The 7,125-nt window shown below is 41.8% G+C and overlaps 1 pseudogene; it reads left to right on the forward strand.

Moving 5' to 3' along the window:
* Window positions 1-1,599: 1,599 nt before the first annotated feature.
* Window positions 1,600-2,262, forward strand: LOC102817453 (annotated as a pseudogene).
* Window positions 2,263-7,125: the final 4,863 nt, after the last annotated feature.

The raw sequence follows: 7,125 nt of genomic DNA on the forward strand, positions 1-7,125 counted from the left end.
ATTGACCTTGCAGTTCAAACTGACGTTGCAGTCCAGGCTTATCCTACAGTGAAATACCAGGGCTCCAATAATAATTATTATGTTGTTGTTGTTGTTAAATGCCTTCAAGTCAGCTCTGACTCATAATGACCCTGTATAGGGATTCTGAGAAGCAGCTGGTAGATTAAAACCACTGACCTTGAATTTCAAACTGATCTTGAAGTCCAGGGCAATATCCTGCAGCACCACACCAAGAGATTGCAGTAATTATCATATGGCTCATTCAATAAATAATGCAGTGTTTCTCACTGCGACAGCCAACTAGCAAGGCATGCGGCCATTTAAAAGAAAGAAATTTTGCTAAGGAGAATAGCGTTGAACTCTGTGATCAGACCTTTTTGGAATACTAACTTGTTCCTCTAATATGACCCTGTTTGCAACACTCTCCCTAATGAGAACCAACTCATTCTGAAGATGAGGCCCAAAGCTATAGCAAGTTAACACTAGATGATACCTGGCTACTAATATTGGAGTTGGCTTCTGTATCTTGAAAGTTCAAATATAGTAGTCATCCCTGAAATACTAAATCCTTGCAGACAATGGGTAACTCCTTTGTGGGTGATCTGCACCCTAGGGGTTGCTTGATCAGAACAGGGAGAGTAAGTGAACCTCAAAACTGAGTCCCTTTGGCATGATCAAATTGTTGGTCCCAGATCTAAATTGAACTTCATTTTGAATCAAACTGCAGTTTGGCCTAAAGACTCCTGCTCCTCCTGCTCTAAAGAGACAATATATAAAAGTTTAACTGCTTGTAATCTAAAAGGAATAAGTGTCAAGATTTTCACTTGTGTGATACATTGTTTATTAGAAGATGTGTGTTGAGAATGTTTGAGCGACTTACACCAAGAATGCCTTGGTCAACATATTTCTTGATGTTAGAAAATAGAAATGATAATGAACAGAATTGTAGTTCAACAATCCCCTTATACCTTTCTGTCATGTACCCTTCCTGCCCACGAGCATATAGCCCTTTGTCTATGCCACTTGATTAAAACAAACTCTCTCATCTTGCAATTTGGGACACTAAAGTACCTGTCTGGGTGGTGTTAGTGTCTCCTGAATTTCTCCACCTTTCAATAAAACTCTTTGTACCTCTAAGAGATCATAAGACTGGGGTGCTTTGCTATAACAAATGTACAGAACAGAAATCAAAATCAATTTGAAGTCAACTCACTGAGAAAAATACAGGACCCTCAATTTTTCTTAGTGAACTGGCTTCAGATTGCATTTTAGAAAAATTGACTTTTTAAAAATGTTTGTGTTTTTTTTTAGTGCTTACAAGTAAAACATATGCAAAGCAAAGGGGAACATCTTTTCTCCAAGCAATCTGTGTTTTCTGGGTACTACAGGTTTCCTGGAAGCATCTGCCATGCCAGGAAGTCCACAACCACAGGGACAGCAATGGGCAAGCTCCCTCTGTGGGACCACAGGTCTTCTCTTTATTACAAGTAAGGTGCTACTTCCTCCCTGCAGCTCCAAAAAGCCCCAGTTGGAACTTAAGAGTTAAATGCAAGGCCCACCAAATTGGGAGTTGGGGGAAGGGCAGGGGAGACATGTAAGATGGTGGCAGCTACAGACTCCGGCTCCAGCCTCCATCTGTTTGACTGCCCAACCTGAGCAGATAAACCTCCACCTGGTTTACATTTGGATGTAGTCAAAGGAGACAAACGAATTGAGAAACTGATTATTGATAAGAAGAAACCCTGATCTGTGTGTGATCTGTAACTTTACCATTGACCACCAGTCTTGCTCTTGGGTCCATGCTGCCTTGGTCTACCACAAGCATCTGAAGAGAGTTTTCCTAATAGATCTCAACAGTGCACATGGCACCTTCTTGGGTCACATTCGGTTAGAACCTCCCAAGCCTCAGCAAATTTCCATCGATTCCACAGTGTCATTTGTGCATCCACAAGGGCATACACTCTACGTGAGAAGCCTCAGACAATGCCATCAGCTGAGAAAGGAGATGAGAAGATGGCTGGAGAGGATGATGAACTCCAGGGCTTTCTGGGGCTTCCAGAGGAGGGGACTGAGCTTGATAATCTGACAGAGTTCAGCACTGCCCACAACAAGTGGCTTTCCACCCTCACCATTGAGGAAGGGAAGCTGGATATTCAGAGGCTAAAGAGGAAGAGGAAGAACTGATGAATGACTTTCAGTGTGGATGATGAGATCATCAACCCAGAAAACAGAAGAAGAGGAAGCATTTCCAAATTCATCTGAAAAGGCCAGTGTGACCCTGATTGGATATCTGTGTGGAGCAAATGGTTGACGTGCTCTGCTGCTATACAAAAGATTGACAGTTTACATTCAGCCAACAGCACTTCAGAAGAAAGGTCTGGAGCTGTACTTCAAAACATCAGCTCCTGAAAGCCTTCGGGCACATACAAGGTCACCATGAGTTGAAATTGACTCAGCGGCAACTAGTTAGGTTTTAGTTATTATCCTGATCCAGAAAGTAGTCAGGAAACTATAGCCCATTATCTCTCATTAACTTAGCTGTAAACATTCAGCAAAATGTTAGCAAACTACATCCAACAACACATAAAAGAAATTATACCCCATAAGCAAATGGGGTTTATTCTAGGTAGAAAAGACTGGTTCAGCATTAGAAAATTAATTCGTAATTCACCATATCAACAAACAAAATAAAAATAATAGTAACTGAGGCAGAAAAACTTTTAGCAACATTTTAACAGCTTTCATGATATGATATAAGCTCTCACCAAATTAGAAATAGAAGAGAATTACTTTAAGAACATCTGTTAAAACAAATCAAGAAACCTAAAAGAATAAAATATTGATTGTACTGATAAATATCAGCAATTTGAGGACTGCTAGATTAAACAATCTCTTAAGTCCCCCTCCTCCCCCTCAGAAAAAAAGTTAAATGCAAACGGCCTGGGTCTAGACAATTCAAGGTTTCCATTTCAGTTTGGCAATACTATATTTGTGTTGCTTGGTCCACCTTCCACTTCTAGAATACGTCCTGTCACTGACTGTTTAGGTGCTTCTATATTCAGGAAGAGCTCATCTAGACTCTTGGATCTTCACTTTACTGTTACGTGGTAGGAATTGGTAACCAGAGACAAAACTGCCTGGGTCAAGAAGGTTCAGAATTGTCAAGGAAAGGGTAATCACTTCGAGCCTCACCAGGGAACAGATGGTACACTCAAATGGAAAGCTTAACAATGGGACTATTTATAAAGGAATGGGGGTGGGGAGGAACGGATGGGAGTTATAGAAACCCAGAGGAAGATTCCACACCCTAGGACAAGAGCCCTTGGTCTTAGCCTGAAGGAGGAGAGAGGGCTGTCCAACAGAAGCTGTGGCCTATAGATGGAGAACGTGGCTAATTCCCAGAAGTTCAACATCTGGGCCTCTTCTCACCTCTACTTTCCTGTTGATGCCTCACATGGACTAAATCCAAACAAATCCAGAGGCCATGGGAGCCTGGTAACATAGTTCCTAAAGGTCAGCCTCTCCCAGCAGAGAGGACAGAGCAGGGCAAAGACTGGTTCTGAAGGGTCAGCTGGGAAACCTCCAGCATGGGGTCATTTCCCAAAGGCTACAGCTTCCTGGTTTCCAGCCAAGTTCAGCCATTATATGCCACCACTTCCCCAGCCAATTTCAAAGCACTGCTTACTGCTGGGAATGCATGTCTGAACAAAGCCTTTATTCTGTATTCCAACAGCAGGACTGGAATTTGAAAAGCTTCATTTTGAAGACTGGCTGCTTTTGATCTGTCTAACCTGGAACTTACACATTTGAGTCAAATAGAATTATTTAAACAAACCAGTTCAGTGATAAGCACAAAAATGTTATATATATATATATATATATATATATATATATTTTTTTTTTTTAATTCTTCCCCCTCCCCACACCACACAATAGTTCTACTAAAAAATGTGAGGACTATTTTTTAGTCAGCCCTTAAAATAACAGCTGCTCTTAGCTTCCACTTGCCCAGATCTTTGTTTCTTCATCCTGTGTCTTTAACCTAGGTTGGCTTGTGTACAGGCCATGCAAGGGGCTAATTTTACCTCAGACTCATCTGGATTATTCTCTCCTCTTACTCATGTTTCCAGGTTTGGCACAACCATATTTTGCGATGCCAACATGACCATTTCCTTTACCAAGTAGACTTTATTTTGACTATGTTTATCCCCATCCACAACCCATCTGCCTTTCTTCTACAATTTAAATTCACCTCTGATTTTATCTTCTAGTCTGCTCACCTGTTTTTCCCAACCTCCAGCCTGCACTTACCTCTTTTTATCACTTTCCTCCTGCCTTGACCTATCTGTGGCTGAAGTCAGAATGTTGATTGTTAGTTTTCCTTGGAAATAGCACCTGCTCTGTACTGTACTCTCCTAGACAGAGATTATCTCTTTTGGTCACATCAAAGCCCAACTCTCCACTCCGTGGAATGTAGGAAGTATTGTTGTTGTTACTGTTAAGTGTCACTGAGTCGATTCTGACTCATAACAACCCTGTCTAGGGTTTCTGAGGCTATACATCTTTAAAGGAACAGAGACCCATCTTCTCCCGTGAAGTGGCTGGTAGATCCGAATTGCTGACCTTAGCTGACGAAGTTACCAAGACTCCTTCAGGAAGGTATTGTTGGTGGTGGTGGTGTTGGTGTTGTTGTTAAGTGCTGTCAAGTTTGTTCCAACTCACAGTGACCCTGTATAGGGTTTCTGAAGAGTGGCTGGTGAGCTTGAACCACCGACCTTGCAGTTCAAACCAACCTTGCAGTGCAGTGCATTAACCTGCAGCGCCACATAGAGTGATTATTATCAGTGCCTTGGCGTTGGTCTACCTGCTGAATGCCAATCTAAAATAGAAGAGCCACTTTTATCCACAACCATGAATACAAATAGAGAAAGCAAGACCATATAGTCCCAGACATTAAAGAGGAACACCGTTGAAAAAGAAGCTCAGACATGGTCTGCCAAGTGTGTTTCAGACAATGAAATAACAGACGCAAATAATAAGGAAATTCTCTCTTGAAAGAGCAAACAGTTCTATCAAAATGATTCTACACAAACAAAAATGTCTAGATTGAGGAGAACTAGTAGAATGCGTCTCATGGTAGGAACAACAGTTGGTCTTGCCTGATGTCAGGGAGGGGAAAGATGTGCAGACATACTAAAGCATCATAAATGACTTCATTGTTTAGTTCTAGACCTCTGCTCAAGCTTACAGAGCTGAAACACTAACTCAAAACAAAAGAGAAACAGGGTGTGTGGACAGAATTCAATTGAGCAACAAGAATTCCCCAGACATCATTGTGAAAGGGGAACCTAGAATGTAGGGAATATTTCATTTTTCAGGTCCAGGGAATGGGCAAAATCAATGTCATTGACTCAGTTTGCTTTTCTTGAAGGCGATCAGCAGCCAACTCTCTCCCTTTCTTACTAAGTCCTGCTTGCCCAAGGCTCTTGGCTGCTGGAGGTGAGAGGACTGCCGCTTTCACTTCTGTCTTCAGCAGGATTGTCAAGGAAGAGAATACCATCATCTGCTTAGATGATGAGGTCAGGCTTCTTTCTCATCAGGTGAATCCAGCACACCCCTCAAATGCAGGCTCACTAAATCCTGAGAGAATGCTTAAAGCTCAGGAGATAGCCTGCAGGCAGCCAAAGAAGCTGATGGGACTGACAGGAATAATCAGGAAGAGTGAAAAACTTGGGAAAAGTATCGTCAATCCAGTTTTAAAAATAAAAGATGTGCTTGGGTCAGCAGGCTCCCAAGAGAAGCATGTTGAAGGTCGAGGCAACACATGACAGTGCTCCCTTTGACCCATTCAGACCACAGCAGGTTCTCCTAAATCAAATGCAAGGAAAGAAGCACATCTATTACTTTTAGCCACTGAGTGAACGTATATGTAACAAGTACATGCTTAGGAGCACTGGTGGCTTTGCAGGATAAGCACTGGACTGCTACTTATAGGCTGGCCGTTTGAGCCCACCAACTGTTCCTCGGGAAAAAAATGAGGCTTTCTGCTCCTGCAAAGATGTCCAGTCTTGGGTCTCCTACACAGGGTTGCTATGAATCGGAACCAACTCTGTGGCACTTATAACAACAACAGTACAGGCCAGGTATGGGTCATTTTGGAGCTGACAATTCCATGGGGGGTTGGGATGAAATGAAGTTACTACTTTAGAAAAGATAAAACTACTGCAGATTGTTTGGGAGGGCAAGGGAATCAACTATTCACCCAGTCTGACCTCAAATGACAAAACTGTTTACCCAAGTGTAAAGAAGATACCTCTAATAGTCAGAATAATGATTATTTTCCTCTGCATCCAGCCTCATGACCTTCCCCAAAGATGTGTGTCTACCTCTGCAGCAGTAGACCAAGTTCATAATTTCTGTAAGGCTTTAGAGAACCGTATCATAGTCACATCTTAATAACGTAAAAATCAACTTGCACGCACAACATCTGTCTTTTATTGATTCAGTCAATACATTGGGAATTTAGCAGCAAAGTTAATAGCAAGTAGTTACAAAATCTCCTATTTATACATGCTTAAAAAATGTTGTCTAAAGCAATCCACAGCAATCTAAACTCACACAAACACATGTGAATGATGAAATACTTCTGCTATAATGCCTATGACAAGTTTATAAGCAATTTCCTAACAAAGTCTTCTAGTGCAAAGCGCACATAATTATTTGGAACCTCCATGACCATATTTGGCTTTTCATTATCCCCTATAGATAATTGTGACTAAACATAAGAATGTGAAATGAAACTGAGCAAGTATGCCCTAGCCTTCCAAACTGGTCCTACTGCCTTGAGGGCAATGCCTATTTAAACAACCTTGTAGACATCTTGAGTTGACTTCAGCTGCAGCCCACTATGAGCCCATTGATGGCTGTCCTTTACCACCATATGTGGTTCATGTTGTTTGAGATAACTAGCTTCAATTTTAAACGGATGCAAACATATGACAGAACTCAGCAGAGCGAAAAGGCTGAGAGCTCAGCAAAGTTCTGTCCTTCCCCCCCTCCTATCTCATCATTTTAGCACTAGAAAGAGCAGCCTTGTTCTTGTACTGTTCCATGTGGGAGGAAATC

Source organism: Chrysochloris asiatica, unplaced genomic scaffold (genome assembly GCF_000296735.1).
Source record: "Chrysochloris asiatica unplaced genomic scaffold, ChrAsi1.0 scaffold00219, whole genome shotgun sequence".
NCBI classification, from domain to species: domain Eukaryota; kingdom Metazoa; phylum Chordata; class Mammalia; order Afrosoricida; family Chrysochloridae; genus Chrysochloris; species Chrysochloris asiatica.